Consider the following 27,515-nt stretch of genomic DNA (forward strand, 5'->3'; position numbering starts at 1 on the left):
ATAAATTCATCAGATTTACAATATTATCAAATTTATTCCCTGCGATCAGACCATGACTAGTACTTGACTTTCCATAAAACACAATGATATTTACAAATATTGTGTTTCTAGTTTGTGTATAAAGCTGCAGTGAAGAACAGTTGGAAGTGGAATTGCAAACGCCTGAGAGATGATGATGATGATGATGATTTTCAGCAAATAAAAGCTTCAGACCGGCTTCCAAGATGAAATGTACAGGGGTGAAAACTCATGTCTAGATAGAGGAAGATAAACTGTTTTTTGTTCTGCAAGTCTAGTAAAATGCTGTGAAAGAAGCAGATACATCGCACACATTCCACAAGGTCATTTGTGCAGCAGAATCTTCTTCATTCAGTCCTTATACTGTAATAATGTATGAAAGGCAGCACCAAGTACAAGGATCCTGCATTAATTGACCAGCCTAGAACATGCCCATCTTTAAAATATCCTTTATGTGCAGGTTTGTGTGATCGGCTCAGATGGATATTAATCAGTGCTAATGTAATGTATCATATCTAGGAAGGTTGGCTGGTTATCCAATATAGATACTCTGAGACCTGGAGGCTTTCACTCCAATACGGGCTCTCTGGAACTGACGATAAGCAGGATATCACTAAAACACACAACAGGGGTAATTTGATAACCAGGCACTAAATGGTTCCCAACTGTTACCAAAAGTCCAAATATAGCATTATAGCTCATTACCCAGTTCTGCCTCTTATATTTTTTTATTAAATCTTTCTATTCAATGAACGGAAAATATGAGTAGAATACAGACCCTGGGTCTCCTCCAGTTCTGCTCTTTTTGAAAGAATTATTCCACTTGAAAAATAAATTTGTAATAAACCGTCCCCCAATTAATAGAAGTGTGAGCTCCCTGGCCAGAGAGCTGCGCTATTCAGCAGAATTGATCACCATTAGAGCCAAATTGTGTCCTGTTAAAATCTGACAAAGGTCCTGATCGGAAAATGCTGCTTCAGAGACTGGGCGGCTGGCATCCGTTAAGTTGGTTGGGGTGGGAGAATTTAGTTAAAATTTATGTTTTTGGAACAATTTAAATAGAGGCGTCTGTTAGTATAGTAAGGGGTCTATGAAGCTTTAATGTACAGTATTGAATCTTTAACAAGATGTGTGTATAAGGAAAATATCATGGACCTAAACACATAGAAGTCTCTCTATCTAATGTTTGTATAATACTTTTACCACAATTTATTATTTAAATGCTTTTCGAACGTAAACATGTTTTTATTATAACAATAGAAGTTCACATTACAACATTTTCTTATTTCTTTCTTTTACAGATGGTCTCCTGCCAATCCTTCATAAATATTACAAGTACCATCTATTTCAGGTAACATTACTGTTTTCATTCTGTGTGTGCTTATTATGAAAAGTATCTATTCTGTATATGGACATGCGACCCAGATGGTGTATCCTCAAAATATTTATTTATATGCAACATATTTAATAAAACAAATATATTGAGATTATTTTTAAGTCGCTTTTGCCTATGGCGTCGCCCACAATTAAATTGCTTTATTTATTTGAGGTGTTATAGTTGTATTGCTTTGCCCTGTCACTGGAGTGTCCCACGTCACCAGCAGCGCTATACAGACTGGTGGCAGCAGCGCCTTCACCCACCACTCACACGAAGTCACTGTGTGCCCTGTGAACAGACTTCTATGTAGCCTATCCTATTCACCTACCACTCACATCAATGTCACTGCGTGCCCTGTGCACAGACTGCTATGTAGCCTATCCTATTCACCCACCACTCACATCAATGTCACTGTGTGCCCTGTGCACAGACTGCTATGTAGCCTCTCCTATTCACCCACCACTCACACCCATGTCACTGTGTGCCCTGTGCACAGACTGCTATGTAGCCTATCCTATTCACCCACCACTCACATCAATGTCACTGTGTGCCCTGTGCACAGACTGCTATGTAGCCTATCCTATTCACCTACCACTCACATCAATGTCACTGTGTGCCCTGTGCACAGACTGCTATGTAGCCTCTCCTATTCACCCACCACTCACACCAATGTCACTGTGTGCCCTGTGCACAGACTGCTATGTAGCCTATCCTATTCACCTACCACTCACATCAATGTCACTGTGTGCCCTGTGCACCGACTGCTATGTAGCCTATCCTATTCACCCACCACTCACATCAATGTCACTGTGTGCCCTGTGCACAGACTGCTATGTAGCCTATCCTATTCACCCACCACTCACATCAATGTCACTGTGTGCCCTGTGCACAGACTGCTATGTAGCCTATCCTATTCACCTACCACTCACATCAATGTCACTGCATGCCCTGTGCACAGACTGCTATGTAGCCTATCCTATTCACCTACCACTCACATCAATGTCACTGTGTGCCCTGTGTACAGACTGCTATGTAGCCTATCCTATTCACCCACCACTCACACCAATGTCATTGTGTGCCCTGTGCACAGACTGCTATGTAGCCTCTCCTATTCACCCACCACTCACACCCATGTCACTGTGTGCCCTGTGCACAGACTGCTATGTAGCCTATCCTATTCACCCACCACTCACATCAATGTCACTGTGTGCCCTGTGCACCGACTGCTATGTAGCCTATCCTATTCACCTACCACTCACATCAATGTCACTGTGTGCCCTGTGCACCGACTGCTATGTAGCCTATCCTATTCACCCACCACTCACGCCAATGTCACTGTGTGCCCTGTGCACAGACTGCTATGTAGCCTATCCTATTCAAGTGATCGCGGGCCCAAAGCACCTCTCCCCCCACCCTTTACCAGCCGCGCGAATGGTGCCACACCTATCATTTGCTTTGATGTCAATAAATGTTGTTTTTGTTATTGCTCGTCTTTAACTTGATGGATTGGGATGAAACATACAAGAAAAGAAAGGATTGTCCGTCTTTCTTTTCATGTATGTCTTATATCTCACTGTCTTTGGCAGCACCCCCATAGAGATTAATACACATGGAACCTTACAATTGTTCAATTGGGCTACTATACACAAATAAATTCTCTTTAACTTAGACCTGGTGCAGAGGTATTTCGCAAATTCCCTATTCCTAATGTTTAATGGATTGGGATGAAACAAAGTGCAGGTTTTTTTGAAGAGTTTCCATTACACAATGATGCAGTTTTCATGAATATCTTTTAGTGTTCCCTGAGGAATGAGTTTGGGAAACATTGGTATAGATTATGCCAGTGGTTCTCAAACTCTGTCCTCAGGACCCCACACAGGTCACGTTTTCCAGGTCACCCAGCAGGTGCACAGGTGCAATCATTACTCACTGACACATTTTAAAAGATCCACAGGTGGAGCTAATTATTTCACTTAAGATTCTGTGAGGAGACCAGGAAAACATGCACTGTTTGGGGTCCTGAGGACTGAGCTTAAGAACCTGTGAATTATGCTCTTCCTAGTTTGTGCCATGTTCTGCACTACCTCCCTTTAACCTGCAGATGGCACAGCTGGAATTACTGCCTGGAGAAATCATTAGGCTAATAAGTAGATGGCACCATACTCAGCAGTGGAGACTGACCGTTTCAGGATTCAGAAATAAAGTATTGCAAGGGAAGGCTGTATTCTTAATTCAATATTGAGAATAAGGCCCTGTACATAGAGACATTGAGAAATAACTGTTAAAAGAGAAAAGAAAACGTTGTATTTTTTGTTCTTTTTTAACAGAGAATTAAATGCATGTTCTTAATGGTTCTTTGCAGCATCTTGTACTACTGTATGTACTTAATGAACGCTCTATATTATACCCCTTTTACACCAGAGCAAAAAGCTGGGTTTTTGCTGGGTCTACCCGGGTCGCAGCTCAGTGTAAAAGGGTCCCTGAAAAATAACCTGGGTCAAGTGACCCTGCAATCCAACCCAGGTAGCTACCAGGGTTGGACCCAGGTAATGGTGCAGTGTAAACGGTGCAACCCGGGTTATCTGACCTGGATCATGCCTAAAATGAGCGGATTAGTGGTTGTGGAGCAGTCACCTCCCACTTTTTATGACCTCACAGGTTTAGCAGGGCAGACCTGAATTCAGTGTGAACAGGGCTGACCTGGGAGTAACCCAGATCAAAGGTGCAGTGTAAATGGGTCTGACCTGGGTCTGACCAGGGTTGGAACCATGTCCAAAAACCCAGGTCGGACCTGGGTTTTTGGTGGAAAAGAGGTATAACATGGTACTGTGTGTTAATGCTTGTAGGTGATGCAGGCATTATTGAAATGTACGCAGAGAGGATGCTTCCCAGAAAGTCTAGGTCTATTCCCCTACATTCCTTTTTTTAACTGTTATTTTAAATCAGGTTTGCCGACTATTTGGCTGCCTCTTCCGGGAGAGGCAGCCAGCTCGGCACAGCTGGGGGTTGGCAAAGTTGTGAGGGAGTGTCGGGGGGCATGACCTCACCATCGCATCATTGTGGCCCCACCCCAGGCAACATAATGCCTGTAATCTCAGCATTGTGTTGCTGGGGGCAGGGCCACGATGACTCTATTTAGCGCGAATTGAGTCATCAGCCCCCGCTGCAGGTATATATTTTTCTAATATATCCGGCGGGCGGGGGGAGGGAAAATTACCGGGACAAGTGCCTACTTTTCCGGGAGGTTGGAAGCTGCACCCAATTTTGAATTTTGCACTGCAGCCGCCACTGGCTATAGCTGTATGTTTTGGGCGATTGTCCTGGTGTAGTATAATCTTTATGATCTATGTACTATATCTCCTACAGACTGCAGTAGGTTTTCCTCTGAAAATTGCTAATATGTTATTTCATGTATTCTGTTCTCTATTTTGAAACATTCTCAGTTACTGAAGCAGTAACACCAGAGCATTATTCTCCTGCCTCCATATTCCACAGTAGGGCAGCCAGCAGTATTGAGATGAAGCTGTGTGTGTGTGTGTGTGTGTGTGTGTGTGTGTGTGTGTGTATATATATGTACATAATATTTGTGTATGTATGTATATATATATATATATATATATATATATATATATATATATATATATATATATATATATATATAAATAAATAAAATATTACCATAGTGTGGATTTTACAGCCAAAGCCACACAGCGCAGATAAATAAATTACTGACAAGTGGGATCTGGCTCTATACATTGGACACTTTGGACACCCGAGAGGCGAGATCACCTTTTTAATTTGGGACTATTCCATTGTCCTGGACTGACTCACATGAAAATCCTTAAAGTCTATTTAAATGTAATAAAAGCCTTCATAAGTCTGGTTTATCACAGTACAGCAGAGTATTTTATGCATTGCAACATTGTTTATTGTTAGTATGTGTGTTTATTAAATTGTATTTTTTTTTTTTTTTTGTCTGCTAGCACTATAATAGTTTTTCCTTCTTCTTAGGGGTCAATCCTATTAGGTGCGAATTGTGAGGTGCTATTTTCACTTCGAATTCGCATAACGAATTCATTTTGCAATCCAATCTGCAACTCGCACTGAATCAGTCATACTGAATTTGCAACTTTCCACTCGTACCTCCCTGAGGGTGAGAGATGGAAAGGAAAATGGGGTCACAGTGTTGAACCCCATGGACATCCCCCCCCCCCCCACCCTAATGACTAATTAGGCATTTGGAAGTTTCCAATTAGCTTAATTAGTCCAATAATTACATGTCATTTTTTGGGGTTAAAAAAAAATAATCCTCAAGTTACCTCAAAATAAACTTTTTTGTTAGTTTAGGTACCCCAAAGTTAATTACAATAATTTTTTAGTTGAAAAATAATTGTTTTTATAAAAAAAAAATTCTGTTTTTCAAGGTGCCCTCAAACTACCCCAAAGTCACCCTTTTTTTGCATTTTTCGTTTAATTCGTTTGAGTTTAAACAAAAAAAGTTAGATTTTTTTGTTATAATTTTCTTGCATATAAGCCCCCCCCACAAATCAGCCATTTGACACCATTTAAAAACCTACAATACCTTCCTAATGCCCACGAACAGCCTTCTATATGGTCCTGCTAACGAAATGATCCATTTTGGGGGGTCCAGGATGGTCTCCCCGCATTTTCATGCATGTCTCGCAATCTCATTTGGCAGTCAATTTGCACCCCTCCGCTGCGAGTAGTGCGAATAGGGTTTTTTAATTGGACTGGAGAATTCTCGGGACCGCACTTTGCTGTAAAGTGTGCGTGTTTCAAAAAACAAACTCGCAATTTGCACCTAATAGGATTGACCCCTTAGTGTCCACCAGTGGGTTGCATATCCCACTTAGTATAGCTGTGATTAGACATTATTAACCCATCCTCTCTGCGCACCTTCCTCCTCTTCTTTTGACAAGCAGATTGTATTGATTTTTGTATACAACACGTGTATATCTGTGTGCACCGGAGACAGTATATAAAGCACAACGGAACTTGGAATGAAAACAAACTGCGGCTGCTACATTGTAACACTTCGTATACAGATTCAAAGACTCAGTGGCACACAGATATACAAAAGTCGCATATCAAATTAATCAGCAGTCTTCTGTTGCGTCCTAGTCACATCGCATTGCAAATTAGACACATTTTCTGCAAAAAAAAGACACAAAAGGTTGCCCAGCGCTAGCAGAGTCTCATTGAGGGGCTTTTTAGTGCGACTGTAGCTAAGCTGTATAAGGACACATCTGTATATACACTGAAGTGCCAAAAGTCATGGGATAGCAGTATGTAAAGATAATGGTAGAGGGTGCCACCATACTGTGACATCTTGGGGGTGTGTGTGTGTACAGTGTATGTATCTCTATCCATCCCCTTTATAGCATAGGGGCATGAACATTGAGGGATTCTGTGGGGAGTTGCAGTGCTGTGTACTATGGATGCTGTTAGGGGTTTGGGTACACATGGTGCATGGCCTACAGTGTAGTGTTTCATGAGCAGGCTCTGGGAAGCAGAGCATCCTGCAGTCACAGCATGCATTATATTCAGGGAGAGATGTATCAAGCCTTGGAGAGAGAGAAACTGAAGAAGTTGCCCAAAGCCACCAATCAGCTTCTAATGGCCATTTATCTAGCACAGTTTTTGAAATGACAGAAGCGGATTGGTTGCTTTGGGCAACTACTGTACTTCACTTCATCTCTCCCCAGAGTTTGATACAGTACATCTCCCCTATATGTCTTTTAAGCTAACTTGTATTTATATCCTCTTAGGCTGAAATTTCATTAAACATCTATATAATAGAGGAAACCATTAACAATAAGATAGACGAGATGGATTCTGTGGTTTGGCACTTCAAACAATAAACATAACCTGTTAATTGGGGATAATTAGCTGTTAGCATATGATTACAGGTGTCACGGTGCTATGCCTATTGATGTGAGGAACTCCTAGTTTTGTGATTATGGTTATGTATGCATATTTATCTTCTGTGTATGTACACTGCTTGTCTCTACCCTCTATATCTGATGAATGGAGCAGACACCCATTATTATAAGTGCGGCATCTTGATAATTTGGGGCTGTGCCAGTGGCACTTTGTTTGACTGAATCTGTGAAGTCTCAGCTGCTTCCCCTAACAGCAGCTGCGGCCTGTAGTGTGTGCGCCATGCAAATTGTTTTGTCATGTGTGATTTATGCTATTCCCATCATTTTTTTTTCTTTAATAAAGCCAAGCCGATATATCACATAGTAGAATAAACCTATTATTAAGGGCACAATTTATTTTTTGCAATAAATGAAATCTTATTACACCGTATCATCTCCCAGCATCTAGTTCCTTTTGTTGACAAAGTACAGTGTGCTCTCGCTTTGGTGAAATTCTCATTATTGTGACACTGCAAGATATAATTATTTGTCAAAATGCCAGCTCCCTGGAGGTATCCGGCTGTTGCTATGTATGGGGAATTTTATGGCTCTATAAAACTAGGTGAAATATTGAATCATCATAACTGTGCGATAATAATAAAAGCCAATATTTTAAGAAGTAAAAGTGTCTTTTTATATTTTTTATTAAGGCAAAGCTAACGGCAAGTTTATAGTATGTTGTGTACGGTTAGATCTGTTTTAAACTTTTTCAGTTTATAGAAAAGAAATTAACTATATTTGTATTTGGGGTTTTCTTGGTTTCAAGCAGTTGTGTAACTAGAAATGGCTAAGGGCTATAGACATATGCAATAGCCAATCTCTTGTACTTCTCTATAGCTAAAGTCATACCCAGCTTCAGTATATCAAATGCAGAATGATTTAAGACAAATATGTCTGACCTGGTCTATACCGGAGCACATTGGTCAGCCCGCTGCTACGCCCCATCCAGCCCCTCATTTTGTTCAGCCTCCTTCCCTCTCTGTCATACTGTGTGGTCCTCTGTCCAGGTTTGTCCCATAGCTGGCTGCAGTGGGAGCCGTGGAGGGGTGGCGCATGCATGTTTGAGGCGGGACAGATCTTAGCGGTTGATTATATAGATGATTTAAGTAAAAAAAAATTATTGTTCATATTTTAGATAACTTAAGTTGGCGCTACCATCCACCACATCCAAACAACCAGCAGACAAAATTATCAAGCACCACCGTTGTAGCACTTGTCAATGATAAGTAAGATATTTTAATTACACCTTTACCAATCTGACTGGCAAACCTGCTTTAACAATATTTAAATTCTGTCTGTTCATCTGGGCTCATCTCTTGAACCACTGGTTGGGGTTTTCACTATTCTATACATCATTGGTCACGGAAGCTTTATGTGTATGAACCATTCATCTATGACAAAAAGGAGCCGAGCAGTGATGATTTCAGTGGAGAAAGTCACAGTAAAAATTGCACCAAACTGCTGTATGGGAGCTGGTCAGGGTGCTGAAACAGCAAGAGAGCATCTGAAATTGAGGATTGGAATGAAGCAAGTCACAAAAAAACTGTTGTGCTGTGTGAGTGACTGACCTGACCTCTGCTGCAGGGCCGAGGGGTGCGCTCTGTTTGACTCTCTGAGCCCGTCAGATATAGCAATGTGCCATGTTGCTTAGCAGAGAGGGGAGTGAGTTAGGGACTGAGCAGAGTCACGTCTGAGGCAGACAGAGAGAGAGACAGCCTCCAACGAACCCATGAAGATGCCCTGATACCGACAGAGTAGTCAGGAAGGAGCCAGGGGAGGCATAGCTATCGGGTATTTAATAAAAACAAACAACCATTGGAACACCGTCAAATGATTTCCATCTGATGGTGTCAAAACCCTGGGAATGGGAGGGGGGCTTGGTTGGACAGCTAGTGAATGTCTGGTGGATGGTTAGTGTATGTCCTAGGTGGAGGGAGATATTGGTAGGGTGAGTATAGTATGGCGTGGGGAGAGGGGAGTGCGGACAGTGTATGCCTGAGGCATGAGGGGAGAGAGGAATGGTAGTTCATGTCCCTGAAGGGAGGTTGGTGGGATGGGTGATGTATGCCCAGGAAGGTGGTGGTGGTAGGGGGGTGGGGTGGGTTGCACACCCTTTCCTTTGGTTCATGATGATTTTGACGGTCATTGAAGCTCCATACATTTTATCTCCTATGATTTCAAATGTGGTTTAACACATTTTGAAGTCCATTCTGTTCAGAGTTTAACTGGAGTGAGAAATGTATACACCGTTGTACAATTTTAACAGTAACATAGAAAAAAAACAGCATAATTATGACATTTATCAGGTTTCACAATTAGGGACTTGCTGCATCTGCAGAATACAGCTGAGAGAATCTGTAAAATGATGAGTTCACATTTAGAAAAGTTAACTCCGGAATAGTAAAACCACAATGTCTATTAATAATGTCACTCTTTCATAACTCCGCAGTAGAGACCTCTATGCACCATGTAATGTAATAAACACACATCTCGTATGTAACTAGGTGTCACGCTGTATCTGTGACTGCTGTTGTTTGATGGGATCAGATATTGCTTTCTATGGATTCATTTTGTGTTTTATTAAAGCATACATGATACCATAATGGATTACATGTTTAAATCCTATTCACTGACACTTTAGTCTCCACAGAAAGTGGTGCAATACAATATACGGGGATGTAGTTATTGCGCCTACAGCCGGGATATTGAAATCCCAGCGCCGGAATCCCGATGTGGGTCAGAACACTGGCGCCACGAATCCCGATGCCAGTTCAGATGCCGACGCTGGAATCTTAGGCACTAAGATGGGAGGGTTAGGTTCAGACACCAAGGGGGGAGAGTTATGTTTAGGCAATAACGGGGAGGGTTCGGGTAAGGAGGGGGGGGTTAGGGTTAGGATGCAGGAACAGAAGGTTAGGGTCAGGGGGAGAAGGGGGGAGGGTTAGCAGTCGGGATGTCGCAGTCTGTGTTTTGACAGCTGGCTTCCCGACTGCCGGTATTTCATACCCAAACCTAAAATACACTACGTAGACACAAGTTATTGGACACCAGTGGCGGGCTGGGCAGGGTGCCATGTGCCCCCCGGGCCGCAGCGTCATGCGGGCCTCGGGCAGTCTGTGTCGCTCACTGTGACACAGACTGCACCGCTTGTGTAGCGGTCAGCGCTACACAAGTGACAAACACACAGCCGCCGGCTCCGGCAGCTGTGTGTTTGTTTTGATCAGCAGCCAATGAGAGTCTGTCAGACTCTCATTAGCTGCTGCTGCGCCCACTGCAGGAGCTGCTCCATCATCCGGCTCCTGCAGTAGGCAATGGGAGAGGCGTCATGACGTCTCTCCCATAATGCAGAGCGGCCCTGCCCGGGAAGGACAGACGGAGGAGCGGATGACGACAGAGGGAGCGGGGATTCAGGTAAGTGTTCTCTTTTTTTTTTAATTATTATTATTACGTGTGTCTACTGGGGGAGGGACAGGCACTACAAGGGGGAGACCACTACTGGGGGCACTACAAGGGGGGGGACTACTACTACTGGGGGCACTACAAGGGGGGGGGGACTACTACTACTGGGGGCACTACAAGGGGGGAACAAATACTGGAGGCACTGCAAGGGGGGGATTACTACTACTGGGGGCAATACAAGGAGGGGACTACTACTACTGGGGGCAATACAAGGGGGGGACTACTACTGGGGGCACTACATGGGGGGTACTAATACTACTGGGGGCACTACAAGGGGGAACCACTACTGGAGGCACTGCAAGGGGGGGGATTACTACTACTACTGGGGGCAATACAAGGGGGGACTACTACTGGGGGGACTACTATTAGGGGCACTACAAGGGGGGACTACTACTAGGGGCACTACAAGGGGAGGGGACAACTACTAGGGGCACTGCATAGGGGGAGCGGACTACTACTAGGGGCACTACATAGGGGGGAGGGGACTATCACTGGGTGCACTGCATCGAGGGACCTCTGCTGGGGGCTCTATAAAAAGGGCAATTCTGGGGGTACTGCATAGGGGGGAGACTACAACTGGGGCCACTATTTAAGGGGCACTGCATAAGGGTTACCACTATTGGGGGCACTGCATGGGGAGTGGTCTGCTACTGGGGGCACAAGGGGCACTGCACAGGGGGTTACCACTACTGGGGGCACAAGGGGCACTGCACAGGGGGGACCACTACTGGGGGCACTGTATAAGGGGCACTGCATAGGGGGATCACTACTGGGGGCACTACTGGAGGCCTGCATAAGGGGTTCCTCTCCTGGGGCACTGCATATAGGCACCACGACGGGGCTGCCCCTAGTCTTTTACTTTTACTTTACATTAATCCCATATGAACCCGCCTCCTCCCTGGAAAACTTGAGGGGGGGGTGGGGGGGGTCTGCCGTAGCACACACGTTCTTTGGGCACCCTGGCTACACGCTACTCCTCTGCCAGGGCCGTCTGTATGCATTTGCCCCCCAGGCTAAAAGTTGCCAGCCAGCCCCTGTTGGACACTGACAGCAAATAGATCAACAAGATTTTATCGACGTCAGTACTTTGTAGGTCCACCACGTGCCTAGAACGCACCTGTCACTCCAATTCGTCCCAGAGGTTCTTAATGAGGTTAAGCTCTGGACTCTGAGCTGGCCAGTCAATCCGGGTTACCGAATTTTCTGTATGCCAGTCCAGCGTCGCCCTGGAAACATGACAGGTGGCATTTTTGTCCTGATAAAAACATTCAAGCTTTTCATAGAACTGCAAGTGCATGTGCCTCCCTACAAAGTGTTCTTGTCGAAACCGCATTAGTGGCCATTTTGGACTCCTGTGCAATGGTATGCATTTTTTTTGTACGGGGATGTCCAATCACTGTTGTCTACATAGTGTATGTTGTTGCAGTCCAAATTTTCCTTTTTAAATAGTGAGAATTGCATCAGTACTGGCAAGGAGGGACATCTACAGGGACAAAAATGTCTAAAGCTTTTAAATCTCACTGTCCCATGAAAAGAAGAGCAGTTGGCAAAAATAGACCTAGTCTATAGTGGAATGTGTTTGAACATAGAGCTAGTTTTAATATTTGCGGACAATCTTCAGCTACACAGGTTGGGGGCATTCCTATGGCAGCCAATTGTAAATGTCCCTCATACTATTTTTCTGCTTTATATATGGCCCACATAGATTAAACATAAATTTGCTGTAAGAATGATGAACTAATAGAGATGGAGTTTAAAATGTGTTTGTTTTTTGACATTTGCAACACTTTGATATATTTTCTTATTAATTAATTATTTTACGATTTAAACAAACTGCTGCATTAATTTCTCTCTCCAGTAATTCACTGAGGAGCTTATTCAGACCCGGTCGTTAGCTCTAAGAGCTCGTAACCAGGTCGATGTTGTTCCAGTGCGCATGTGCACGATGGAGCTGGCTCCGTCGCGCGCATGCGCGAGACCTGGCTAACGACTGGTGATCCGTCGTTAGGGGTCTCGTAGCAGACGGGGCGAGCTGTCGATGTTGAGTGACAGCTCGCTCCGTTTGCTGGGCGGGCCGGGGGCGTGCCCGGCCTGACGGAGGCGTTCCTATGGGAACACTTGGCGTTTGGGGGCGGCCCCACTGACGACATCAGTGATGTCAGTGGGGAGCTTCCTGCTCAAACAGAGCAGGAAGCTCCCTGGGGCTTAAGATTGACGAGACCCTACCTTAGGGTCTCGTCGTTAGCCGCGATGGTCTTGACCATCGCAACCATCACCCTTAGCGGTTGTTAGAGCTGTGGGTGTTAGGCTGTGGGTTAACGACCGACATGGAGGCGGCCGTTCAGGATGCAAGCGGCCGCCGTGTTTCAGAACGACCGCTTGCATCCTACGACCGCCTCTGAATGAGGCCCTGATTACCATTACAAAAGATCAATTATTACCTGCCCAAGGAAAGGGACACTGTAGCTGCAATTGGCGATCAGTCAGTAAGCGGCCCTATCTGTGGCTATAAGGGGGGCACAGAGGATTCATTCTTTAGTCCTGATCTTACATAGCCATACCTAAACCTGATTTGGGTGACTTTTCTTGACCTGTTTATCTGTTTGTTATTATTTGGTGTCACAATATTGCTCTTGACTGTAGTCTTGCTGACCTGATATTCGTCAGCGCAAAGCAAGATTCAATTGCAAGTTGTCCAAGTCTTGTGTCTGCAAAGGATTCCCCAGTCTTTGGCACTGCCATCCATATGTGTGGGACAGCTGGTGTGACTGTCTTGTTGCAGAATGTTATGTATGTTTTTCAACACTGACAATCATACTCATCCCCAGAAAGCCCACACCGGACTCATCTGTCCATAGAACATTCCTCCAGAGACCAGGTGTTTCATTCTCCAATGTCCTGGCAAACCTTAACAACCCCTAAAACTAAAATCCACCATGCCTTTTATAAAAGTACTGTTAGATCTTTCCTGTGCATATCTCTAGTCCACTCCGCACCTTATCACGATTTGGGATTTGTAACACTGTATTAGATCTGCTAATACTGCAATCTACTAATCGGATGACTGGTAATACAAACAGAGGACCAATGTATTCTGTTCTTGAGGAACGTTCTGCTGGCCACATATGGACTGATCTTGTAATTAAGCAAAAATTCCCACCAGCGACTTCTGTTTCCAATTTGGAAAAACACACACATGCATGGCCAAATTGTCGCAAGGGGTGACCAGGTGGACCGAATGGGTTGACTGACCACTGATCAAAAAATGCAGTGCACCTGCCAGCCTTATTTCAGAAGAAATGGTTGGGTTGGATCAGGTTATTTTTGGATATGCATATAATTTTGGAGATACATACAATATTAGAGTAGAGCCTGTATTGTAGAAGATTGATGGCTTTAGACTAATCTAAAACTTTACATTACAATTCTACGTTTATAGCATTAGTTAGGCAAATGTAAATGGTTGTGAAGATAAAAATAATTGTACTCATCAAGATAAATTGGAATTTTCACATGTGTTTAACTTTTACTGAAATGGCCTGTACTGCAGAGTAATGCATCTGCTCGTATAGCAAAGGAGTGCAGAACTTCTATTCCTCCATTGCCTTTACACTACATTGTAAAGGCAGTGTGATGTTAAGAAGTTCTTACAGTATGTATGATGTTTTTGGCTTAAACAAGTAACAATTACTTGTTTTGTGATGTCAGGTGTGTGTGTACAAAATTCATATTGAACACACTTATTTGTAAGTACAATGCAGTTAATATGTGTTTTTACTCGTGTTCTAACATGCAGTAAACACATTTCAAGTGAATGTAAGTACATAGCCTTAAAGGCAGTTATTCTGCTGTTGATAGGGTAATTGTGTCCCCCACAATCACAGCTTAATTTCACTTTGTTATTTAGTACATATATTTTAATGATAGTAGAACCTTTATTTTCTAAGGGGGAATTTAATTCAGTCTTTTAAGTTTGCATGAGTGAAAAAGGGAGGTAGCCCCGGGCTTTATCACATGAGGCTATTCAATTATACTCCCTTTCACCTGAACCCCTTTTTGACGAGTGTTTAAAAATGAGCATTAAATGAGGTTAATTGATAAAGTCCGTGGAAAGTTCATGGACTTATGCGTTAATTGGGTGTTTTACACCCGTTAAATGCACACTCATCGGGGATTTCTGTTCGCGTCTCATGAGGCCCGACAATAAACCCCCCCTTAAAGTCGGGCTAATTGAATAGCTGCTGGTGATCCATTAACACCCGTTAACGGGACGAAGTGAATTCCGCACTAAATGTTCTAGAGAAATTATAAGATAAGGCTTTTCATATGCCTGAAGTGGATTAAACCCCTAGGCTGTGGCAGATTGTGGCAATCCCTTTTTGACAATCTCATTGGTGGTGGGTGGGTTAGCTATGTTCAGGATAGTTTGTTATGGCCTGGATGCCGTTTGTTATTGTCGTGGTGATTGGCTGGCAGAAGACCACAATCATAGGCTGATGGGCTGGCAGAAGACCACAACCATAGGCCTGTTTTCTGTTTAGTATTTCAGCAGGTGGCAATACTGTAGTATCTGGACGTTTCTCTTCGCCACCCCACAATTTCATCAAATTAAAATAATTATAAATATTTATTAATAAACGCTGACCTTTCACCTCACCAATGCTTGTCTGGTCTCTTTATTAGATAATTTACGTTTATAGCATTAGTTAGGCAAATGTAAATGGTTGTGAAGATAAAAATAATTGTACTCATCAAGATAAATTGGAATTTTCACATGTGTTTAACTTTTACTGAAATGGCCTGTACTGCAGAGTAATGCATCTGCTCGTATAGCAAAGGAGTGCAGAACTTCTATTCCTCCATTGCCTTTACACTACATTGTAAAGGCAGTGTGATGTTAAGAAGTTCTTACAGTATGTATGATGTTTTTGGCTTAAACAAGTAACAATTACTTGTTTTGTGATGTCAGGTGTGTGTGTACAAAATTCATATTGAACACACTTATTTGTAAGTACAATGCAGTTAATATGTGTTTTTACTCGTGTTCTAACATGCAGTAAACACATTTCAAGTGAATGTAAGTACATAGCCTTAAAGGCAGTTATTCTGCTGTTGATAGGGTAATTGTGTCCCCCACAATCACAGCTTAATTTCACTTTGTTATTTAGTACATATATTTTAATGATAGTAGAACCTTTATTTTCTAAGGGGGAATTTAATTCAGTCTTTTAAGTTTGCATGAGTGAAAAAGGGAGGTAGCCCCGGGCTTTATCACATGAGGCTATTCAATTATACTCCCTTTCACCTGAACCCCTTTTTGACGAGTGTTTAAAAATGAGCATTAAATGAGGTTAATTGATAAAGTCCGTGGAAAGTTCATGGACTTATGCGTTAATTGGGTGTTTTACACCCGTTAAATGCACACTCATCGGGGATTTCTGTTCGCGTCTCATGAGGCCCGACAATAAACCCCCCCTTAAAGTCGGGCTAATTGAATAGCTGCTGGTGATCCATTAACACCCGTTAACGGGACGAAGTGAATTCCGCACTAAATGTTCTAGAGAAATTATAAGATAAGGCTTTTCATATGCCTGAAGTGGATTAAACCCCTAGGCTGTGGCAGATTGTGGCAATCCCTTTTTGACAATCTCATTGGTGGTGGGTGGGTTAGCTATGTTCAGGATAGTTTGTTATGGCCTGGATGCCGTTTGTTATTGTCGTGGTGATTGGCTGGCAGAAGACCACAATCATAGGCTGATGGGCTGGCAGAAGACCACAACCATAGGCCTGTTTTCTGTTTAGTATTTCAGCAGGTGGCAATACTGTAGTATCTGGACGTTTCTCTTCGCCACCCCACAATTTCATCAAATTAAAATAATTATAAATATTTATTAATAAACGCTGACCTTTCACCTCACCAATGCTTGTCTGGTCTCTTTATTAGATAATTTACTTTTTGTACTTCAAAAAAAAAAAGAGGTGCAACAACTGGAGTTTATGATTTTTGCTTTGTTTTTCTGTTACTTCTGTTTTTATCAAGGACTGTAATAATTCAGTGGCCAGAAGGGAGAAACCTTAAGATCCCTGTTGGTTGTTTGTCATTGATCATGTTTAGGTTATTATAAAGATCCATATGTTTTTATTTCCATTTATGTACACAAAGGTGATCAATATGCCAAGACAGTATGGCTCCAAGACTGCGCTGCTACTGTCTACATATAATTTAATAAGTGGTCACTCAAAACACTTATCTAAAGCAAAAAGCTTCTGTTACTATGTGAAGAGTCAACATGTAAGTGTTATAAGTGGGGGGTATTGATTTTCAATTATTGCCATTTTTTTTTATTTTTCCCGCTTACTACTCTGCTGCTCGTGGACCCTGTTCCTTTCCACTATACAACTGCACCAGGCTTTCCTTTCTGCCTCCTGTCCTCCCATAATGGCATTGCTAGTACATGCAGATCTCCTGTCACTTATGGGATCGCATAACAAACAAGTCACCCACCACCACGACCAAAACCTGCATACTGCTTTATTGGACTGGTTAGAGTTATACTGGAGTCATAAGCGACTGATGTAAAATGTAGATTAAATTAAGTGTATTCATTTAGTGAAAAAGACTAATAATGGGCATGTATGTAACAATCTATACAATAATTCTCTGGATGACTTGATTCTTCTTTGGCACTCACAGACTAAAACAATTGCACCAAGTACAATCTTTGCCACTTTTTATGGGCAGCATGGATGGTGTAATGGTTAGCAACTGAGGTCTTGTGTTCAACCATGGCCCCATCTGTGTGTAATTTATATATTTTCTCCATGCTTGCCTGGGTTTCCCCCAGGTACTCCAGCTACCTCCCACAATCCAAAAATATACTGATAGGCTGCTGACAAAAACTAACCCAAGTGTGTATGTGTGTGTACATGTGGTAGGGCATACAGATTGTAAGCTCCAATGGGGTAGGGACTGATGTGATTGGCAAACTATTTGTGTGCACTATTTACATTTCTGGTAATAAATAATAAAATAATTTAGCACTGAAATATAAACCTCTCTTTAATGTGCCAAATATATATTTTTTTAACTTGCATCTGTGATCTTGAACTGGAATAACAGATTTTTGCAAATCTTAAATTCATAATATTTGGCACTTTACAAAATTCATATTCCTGTTTTACTACTTTTACTTCCAAAAGAAAAATAACAAAACAAAGTATGTTAAAGCGCTCCAGAAAATGCTTTGATGCTGAAAGCACATGTAAACAGAACATGCATTAATGGTTTCTTTCTTGATTTTCAAAGTCTGTGCATCCGTGGTGATGGCCCTTCAGGGTTCTATTTGCAAAACCCATTGTGTGCACATAAGTCACTGAGTGCCAGCTGGATCTTCTATTTCTAATTCCATGATGTTTTATGTTCTTTTAATGCCGGGATTTTGCTGGAGGACTGCAATAATTTCCTGCTTGGTTTTCATGTCTGAGGTCTTACTGTTTCCAAGGGGTCTGTTTTATGTGTTTATATCCCATAACCTATTTCTAGGTGTTTGGAAAGATTTTTTTTCAATTTTCGTTCTCCAGTGAGGATAATTATCCAACCAATTGTTAACCTGCTGGGTCTTTATGTCCTGTTGTCAAATGGTAAGTCACATACATGTATTCTACTTGTTAACTGACTTCAGTTAGCCGCGATAACCCATTTATGCATGTAAATGAGTATTTATGGGACACAAATTTTAAGCTATTCAATTACCGTGGACGTTAGCATGTGTTAATTCTCCATTGGGTTTAACACAACTTTTTTTTCACAACCCCCTAAGCAGGTGTAAACTACCTATTTTAAGGTGCAATTGTGAGGACTTGGGGCCTGATTCACTACGGATCACTATTGCGATCGCAACTGTGATTACGCACGGAGGTCTGCTGTGAAAATATGCTAATGAATGCAATCTCACAGCCAGCATAGAGACGCCCACTACCGCTATCTCACATGCGTAATAGATTACAGTCCTGTGTATACATTGGTAACATTGAGTAACATCGGCCCCTCACGCAGAAATACTGCAGGTCTGACCTTACTCAGAAATTGCTAACCTCGCTGCATATGCTGTCGCAGTGGCTAATTAATGCACGCCCATGCAACGGCGTCCAAACGGACAGGCACGCCAGCTTTTCTCTGACCACTCCCACATCACCACCGCCCAAACGCTGACCTACCTTCACTCACTCTGCAATGGCTTTCTTTCAGGATGAGTGATCACAGAGCGATCGCAGTGCTAACTCCCGCAATGCGGTGCATGCACAGTACACACCATCGGCCGATCTGCATATGCTGTTGTGATCCGTAATGAATCTGACCCACTGGGACATCCTCCCTAATGATTAATTAGGCACTTAGAAGTTGTGCGTTAAGCGGGAGCGTGTATATACACATTAAGTGAAATTACCGGGCGATATGGTCGTTAATTTAACATGTGGTAAGCTGCGGTTTTTGCAGTTAATTGAATTTGGGCCTTAGGCAATCTCATTTTTCAGTACATTAAATGCAGGTTGAGGTTCATTTCTTCCATGGCAATAATGCAATGCTTGTTACATAGGTTTCCCCATGTAAAGGCATAGAGAAGCTTCACTATCTTGATCTGTGTTAGTTGCAGCCTACCCCCTAGGAGCCATCTAAGCCCCATACAAGAGCATGCACAGTCCCAGTTCAGAGCGATTTTTGCGCCCTGTGCCGGCCCCGATCTGAGCACAGCTGAGGCGGTGGGGCCGATGGCACCAGGAAGTACAGCACTGCCCAGAGGGTCAGCACTGCTGCAGGGTGCTGTTCCAGGCGCTCTGCAAGCCAAATCCAGATATCGCAGTGCAGCGACACCGGCATCAGCAGTGCCACCTCCTGGGCTTTGGCTGATGTCTCTATTCGCACAACCCTAGTTACGGCTCTGTGCATGCATGTGTATTCTTCCTCTGTTCCTTAGTGTATGCTCCATTTTATTTTAGTTTGACAACCCGAGAACACATACGTATCCTGAAACTGGTACTGCATCCCTACATATACTTAGCTCATATTAGCAAAATACATACACAATGCTAAGCACTTTAAGATTTGTAAAGAAATTAGAAGAGGGCAACCAACCTAGTACCCAGGGAGCCTGTAGACAAGTTAGCTAATGGTGAACCTTCCTAAAAAATTAAGAGTCATAAACTGATTCAAAGCAGTTTAATAAGTGAACAGCTGACTGAAATACTAACCCAATAAAAGCATCCTTTGTTTGCTATAACTACATCTATGGCAAATTCCTCATTTCCACAAGTTCTATGCTATCAGAAAAGAAAAGAATGCAATGCATGGTTGAGAACTTTAATTTGTAGTCACTGTCCCGGAGCTAATTCAGTGCGCTGTTATGTCGGAGAATGCCAGTTCTCGCACCTTAAACATGGTGGTTAGTCACGTGAGCCGGCATTCTCTGACTAAACTGCGTCACAGAAACAGCATCATGCTGGGCAAAAGGCAGAAAACTGCATTGCGCCAGGAGTTTTGTCGGAAATCCTTAGCCAGGCTTAACAGTGCGCTGAATTGAATAGCTCTGGGAGCTCCTTCCTGGCGCTATTCACTTCGCGTTAAATTGAATCGAGCCCATAGTTTGTAAAGCCGGTCTCTGACATATAATATTCAGTTTTATGAGCTATCCAGTTCCCTCCTTCTTAAGTCACGTCATAGACTCGTTATGTTTTGTGTCATTTTCCATTCTCCGCTGTGAAACATTTTGGTTGGGAGTGGGACGTCGGCATCTCCACCGGGTTACAATCCCAACACAACCACATAAGTTTACTAACCCTACCCCTAAACCTACTCCCCCCCCCCCCCCCCACCTCCTGCAGCTTAACCCTGTCCCCTTTCACTAGTGCCCAGCCCCAATACTTACCGTCGGGATGCTGGCGCCGGGATTCTGATGGTGTCATGATTCTGAGCGCTGGCATCCTGACAGCTGGTGCTCAGTAGGGATCATAACTACATCCCCTTTTGGATGACAGTCACAAAACACAGGATTAGCAACAGTCATTCTTCATGGAACGTCCTCCGCTACTTTGAGCTGCATGGTGTCATGGCTGTGGATTGCGTTCTGCATCACTTATTCTGTTAGTTTCTTGTTTACACCACATAAAATATAATATTGCTTTTCCTGTCTCCAGAATTTCCTGGGAGGGCTAATGCATAACAGGGTGAACTATCCACTTCTATGTGTTGTTGTTGGTGGTGTTCTTGTTGTATCGTACTGTAGCTGTATGATTTTGGTGCGTTGTGTTAGCCCTATAAACTCCATTTAATGTTTGTATAATCTGAGGTAAATGTGTGCATAAAGTCTCTTACATGCAATAGCAGATGGAATAATGCAGACAGGGCACCCTCAGCTAGGATGCTCAGCAAATTACATTAGTCTATAGCGCACACAAAACACCGCTTCTAACGTGCTGTAAATTCTTTGATAAAAATCTCTTTAACTCTGCTCCCTTGGTAGTAGAAAATAAATCACTTTTCTGTATCAGTCCTCTGTAAGGTGGGGAGGAATGGAATTAGTCTCAGGCTGTAAAGGTCACACCTTGATGTGTACATAATCATCATCCCAAAGCAGCAAGTAGTGTCCTGCTAAGTGTAGTATCTGTTAGCAATTGCAGGGGATATAATAATAATAATAACTACCCCCCTATGATTGTGTTTTCTTTCACATTTTTTATTTTCTTACATAATAGAATCTAAATGGACTTAGGAAATTCGTAACACTGATCAACACAATGTACTCTGCAATATCCAATAAATACTCTAAAGTCTTTTCTTTACCATGGTCTGTCTTATTGCAGTTATTAATAAGCTTGGCAGAACAGAAGGGTCCTTAAGCAGTATGCAGTCGGGAAGCCGGCGGACCTAATCCCGACAGCCGGCTTCCCGACTGCTTAATCCCGGCGAGGGTTAAATGACAGGCGTCTAAGTCTATAGGCCTGTCATTTTACCGATGCTGGCAGACTGGCCCCCGGCATCCCGATCGAAGGGACGCTGAGCGCGGATAGCCGCAGGGAGGGGTGATGGTTGGGTTTAGGGTTCCCGGGGGGACTTCGGGTTAGGCACCCCCGGGGGGAACTTAGGTTTAGGCGGCGGGGAAGGGGGGGTTAGGTTTAGGCACTTAGAGGGGGGATTAGGGTTAGGCATTTAGTGGGAAGGTTAGGGTTAGGCACCCCTAAGGGAGGGTTAGGGGGTAGAATAGGTTAGTGAATACTTATCTGAGGATTTTCAACCTTGTCGGGCTGCCGCTGTCGGGATTTGAACCGTAGAGGCATGGGTCCAGCGGTAAATCATGTCGATTCCGATTAAGCCTGGTGTGTGTTAAACCATGAGGCTGAGGGCTGGATTGTGAGAAGGTTATGAGTTTAGTGTTAGAACGTTAGTATGACTGAAAGTGGCTTCAGTATAGCTTACTGAAGTCATTGTGTCACGTGTTTCAGCCTCTTTCTGGAAGAATTTCCGTCAGGGGAGGTGACCCTATTGGTGTCATATTGTGCATAAAACTCAGTTTTCTAACTTGTAATCGTCAAGTGTTATTTATAACAATCTTCTTTGCTGTTTGCCCTTATTGCTGTTGACTGCAGCTCAGAATCACAGCTGGGGCTCCCCCTAGCTGAGAATCAGATGGTGTTGGGTGCTGAACCACTGTCTGGGTCCAGGGCCCTATATGGAAATTTGCGCCGCAGACTCTACTTTAATTTTGAGCGCTGTCATGCATTACGGTGGGTTTACTCTGCCATGTTGGGGTCCTGCACGTCCTAATTTTCATCCTATCTTATTGCTTTTGTTGCTGCTGCTGCTGCTGCTATCCATTAGTCAGTCCAGGGCTGCCATCAGAAATCCTGGGGCCCGGTACTGGAAAAATAGGCAGGGCACCCTCCCCCCCCCGGGATGGATGGAGCAGAGATGACGGCGGGGGGGCGGCATCAATTGGTACGTAAACCAGTTCAACAATTGCTGTAAAACTCACACACACATCATATATAAGAGAGAGAGAGAAAACCGTCCACTTGTAGATCCGCCGGGGGCTCAACCAGAGACGAGGCCAGCACTCAATAAAAGGCATAGATAAATCCAAGAGAAGGTTTTATAGCAACACCATAGTAAATGACAGGTACATCTTTACATCTTTGTTCAGCATATCATACATTACAGCAGGTGTGAGCGTCAGTGCCTCAGAGCTCCTTCCCCTACTGTCAGATCCCAATTATATATATATATATATATATATATATATATATATATATATAATGTGTATATCACACCCACATAAAAATACACTAAAAAGGCCGGATCCACATATAAAGCCAGAAGGAAGGGTAAGTGTAGAAGTGTACGGCACAGGGCAGGGAAGGGCTGGCTGGACAAGGGAGAGGAACAAGGCATGGAATGCTGGTGGGACTAGGGGGGAGGCACAGGGTAGAGAAGGCTGGCTGTACTGGGGGGGTGGACAGGGAAGGCTGGCTGTACTGGGGGGGTGGACAGGGAAGGCTGGCTGTACTGGAGGGGGTGGACAGGGAAGACTGGCTGAACTATGGGGGGAGGTACAGGGCAGATAAGGCTGTAACAGGAAAGGGGGCAGTGCAGAGAAGGCAAGGGGGGGCATAGGGCACAGGAATGGGTGGGTGGACAGGGAAGAGTGGCTGAACTAGGGCGGGTAGCATGTCAAGATCAGGGTGTACCTGCTCAGCGGTGCATTCAGCTGGCTGCGCTGGTGCAGCCAGCCAGGTAGAATCCACCCTGCTGCTTAAGTATGGAGAGAGAGGGGGGCCCGGCAGGTGGCATCTGTGCTGCAGCGGCAGCCAGGACTACAGAGAGAGAATAGGAAGCCGACGTTTGCAGAGCCAATCACAGCTCGCAGACCGGGCAGCCAATCAGGAGCGGCCGCTACGGCCGCTCCTGATTGGCTGCCGTTCCGCGATCTCAGGCTGGCTTGCGGCCAACCTGCTTGTATATTCCTCCCTGCTGTCACTTGCTGCAGCGGCGCTGCTACCCGCCGGGCCCCCCTCTCTCTCCCCTTCCTCCAGGCCCGGGACGCGCTCATAGGTGTTGTTTTTACAATCTCCCTGAAAAGCATTTTCAAATGTAGGCAAGTATGGTGTAACAGAACCATGGGGAAATTGATGGTTAGCAAGAAGGGCAGAGTCCCCTTGAGGCAGTGCCTGTTAGGGCTAGGGGCAGGACACGTATTCTTGCCGCCTACACAGTGCCCCATAACTTCTCTGCTGGCCGTATCGATTCCACCTTTTGCATCTGTTTATAGATCCTATGTTAGCATCCAGTTCTACCACTCTCTGCTGAACAATTGGCTCCCTTAGCTAGCCAGCTCTTACAGACTTTGGAGTCTGCGTGTTTTCCTCTGTTCCTTCTCCTGCTACTCCTTCTTTCACTGGCACCGATGCTACCTTAGGGGCCGATGCAGCGTGCACTCCTGAACGCAGATTCACGATTTAATTATTAATTTTCACGTGCGCAGGACCCAATCTGCGAGTGTGCAGAATGGGTCCTGCATAATCACATGCAGCCCTTCGATGCCTCTGCCTGGTTGACAGGCAGGGGCAGGGGGGTGAGGGGGTCGGCCGGCGTTCCCAGATATGGCTACTATATAAGCAGTAATAATAAATATAACACGTACTCACAGTGAGGGGTTGCAGCATCTATTCCCTGGTTCTCATCCCTGGTCCCCGCTATGTTCCTCCGAGTCTGTATTATCTCTCTGTTAGTGTAAGATCCGAGCCGGGTGACACAGAGCTTGGAAGGGGGGGGGGTCTCCAGTCCCCTGCATGCCAGCAGCAGGCTCCTCGCACTCCCTGGCAGTAAGGAGCAGTCAGCGTGGGAGGTGCCAGGTCCCGGTGTTATACAGATTCCCTATAGAGAGGCAGCAGAAGGTAACTCCTCAGTAGACATGCACAGTCCCCCTGCAACTGCTCCAGCACGCCCTCCGTAAGACCTATGTACTATCAGGAGTGGAGAAGCCATCCAATGCGTCGCGACTGCTTTAGTTTGTAATTAATACAGTGTACGTGCGGCGGAAAGGACTCTGAGGTTTCGGCAGGGTGCAGATGCTTGCTTGCTGGGCCGGAGGGCCCACTAAGCTGCCCGGCCCCATAGCAAGCGCAAGCGCACCCCCCTGCACCCTCTGCATGCCACTGTGAGGACACATCTGTATATCCAACATTTACCAGTAGTAGTTATGTCTGTAATATCCCATTTGTACTAAGGACCAGGTTCAAATGAATCAGAGAGACAAGCTAGGTGAAATGTGCTTCCCTTTTTTACAACCGACACAATGACAGACACATTTGCAAGGTACAAAGCGATTTTATTGTATCTAAAAACATTTGACAGGATACCGCAATTCATTAGCTTGTCAGTGGTTCCCAAACTGTGCGCCGTGGCACCCTGGGGTGCCTCAGGACACTTGCAGGGGTGCCTCAGGTGGGTGGTCCAGCACTAAATCATATTATTTATGGTCCATGTAATGTAAATATGTAGACAAACAGAAACTCAAACCTGTCCAACACCGCATAACTGACCCTAAGGATGACGGGTGAGCAGTTTACTTCACTTTATTACTTTACTACATATTTTTCAGAAATTCTCAATAGCAAACGTTTGGCTTAGGGATGCCGTGAGAACAATGCTGTTACTCTAGAGCACCGTGATTCAAAAAAGTTTGGTAACCTCTAGCTTAAATGATATGGTAAGCAGTTTTCTACATTGTTACAGTACAAGCAATAAAGCATTTGCACATACATGTCACTGTGAGGAGCAATGAAACCGTTTATGATGCACCAGCTGAAGTCACTGCCAGTATTGGTTAGCATGCAATTTAATGTAGCAAAAGCAATAAAGTATCTGCACAACATGAGAATAACAATATCACTATATATTAAAAACTTGAACTATTAGCATGAAATCCATTTTCTTTAGCATACAATTAATCAAGCAGGTAAAGAGGTCACATGGCAACAACATTACTAACATTTTGCATTAAATATTTTCTCTTAACATATACAAACAGATGTATATAGCTCTGACAGTTTACCAGTATATTACACCAATACAATGGGTATAGAAGGCCACAATTGGATTAAAACTAAATTTTAACAGGGGACCAATATCACAATACTTAATATCCTATGTACTGAGCCACTGCAATGAAAAGGGAAAAATAAGTGGAGAAACCTAACTCGTAATTCCCCTCAATTACACCACGCTGCACACCAGGGTATGGGGGGGTGATCATGAGACCCCAGACCACCTAGGGCACTTACATGTAGACACTAGTCTCACCCACTAGCTGCGTGGCAGCAGTGCTTTGTCCCTCTACAAGGGGGCCCACTAGACATGGCATTGATAAAGAGGGGTGAGTGAGGGGTAATCACTGTCTCACCACCTGTTTCTACGCTTCTGCCACCCATGATCTTCTGCGTCGCCCTGAATACACCGGCTCCGCTGGGGCATTGAGATCCTGCTGAGGTTAGCTAGCATATTGGGCTTTTAGCGATGGCCGCAGTAATTTGTAAACCTGGGCTGCATTCCTGTATTTCTCTCCCGACTGGGAGAATGCACTTCTCCTTAGGCAAGCTTTCTCCTCCAGCTACGGAGACATTTTAGGGGGAGGGGTCGTCCCTCACGCTACCGTCCTGGCATGTCTTCTTACGGTCTTCTCAGCGGCGCGTCTTCTTTACAGGCGACAGGCTCCACTCCTCTTCACTGGCTGGTGCAGCTCCTCTCCCCGGCGTCCACTCTGATCCAGCAGCACGTCTTCCTGGTGACGGGCTCCTCCTCTGGGTCCTCTCTTGCAAAGGAGGCCTCCTGCCGGCCTCTTCACGGTATCTGCAGCACTGGGGTCCTCGCGGGGTCTTTACCGGCTAGCAGCGGGGAATCCTTCCACACTGAATGCACTGCTCCTGCAGGGTCCATCCTCTTATGCCTGGGTCCTCTCTTCCCACGGCAATCTCCTTTTGCGGGGTCTACTGTCTCTCTCCTCACAGCGACAGCACAGAAATATTCCTCCGGTCACATCGGTGTAACGGCAGCATAATCCTCTCCCCAAGGCAGCTTCCCTCTCCCTGGTGAGGTCTTCTGCTGCGCAGGCATTCCGGCAGCAGCAGTGGTTCCCTTGGCAATCAGTCCTTCCAGCAGGCAGCGGACAGCGTCAGTGCGGCACTTTGTGGGGTTCTCAGGTTCTCCCCTATTAACAGGTCCTCTCAGCGGCAGTCTTCCCCGCAGTAGCGGTGAGTAATCCTGTGGCAAGGGTCTTTCCTAGGTCCATGCGCTGGCTTAACGCAGCCGGGTTCCTCTCCACTGTGGCCGCTCCTCTGATAGGTGCCACAGCCGCTGACCCAATGACATCTCTAGCAGTCCGTCCTCCTCTGAATATGACACTTCAGCCGGGGTCCGCTGAGCACTCTGCTTCCCTGCTGTCCCGCAGAATCTCCTGGGTGCTTACATGATGATGCTATGGCACTGGTATGTTGTATGTATGTCTGTGTGCTACAAGTTGCATAAGCTTCTGCTGATTAAAATGATATGCGGCATGCCTATATTCTGTGTGCGACTGCGGGTGTATCTGAATGCGAAATGCTACGTTAGAGTGTCAGCGTCTGTGACACTGTAACATACTATAGCATTTTGCATGCAGATACACCCGCAG

General features: G+C 44.5%; 1 protein-coding gene across 2 annotated transcripts in view; it reads left to right on the plus strand.

Annotated features, from left to right (window-relative positions):
* PAG1 (phosphoprotein membrane anchor with glycosphingolipid microdomains 1) overlaps positions 1-27,515 on the plus strand; it is a 247,777-nt gene that overhangs the window by 88,544 nt on the left and 131,718 nt on the right. For both annotated transcript variants that reach the window (XM_088471548.1, XM_088471547.1), the window contains exon 2: positions 1,320-1,369. The gene's annotated coding sequence lies outside the window, so the exon portion shown is untranslated. The remainder of the gene's footprint in view (positions 1-1,319; positions 1,370-27,515) is intronic.

The sequence above is a fragment of the Taudactylus pleione genome, unplaced genomic scaffold (genome assembly GCF_031769625.1).
Source record: "Taudactylus pleione unplaced genomic scaffold, aTauple2 ptg000114l, whole genome shotgun sequence".
In the NCBI taxonomy this organism is placed as follows: domain Eukaryota; kingdom Metazoa; phylum Chordata; class Amphibia; order Anura; family Myobatrachidae; genus Taudactylus; species Taudactylus pleione.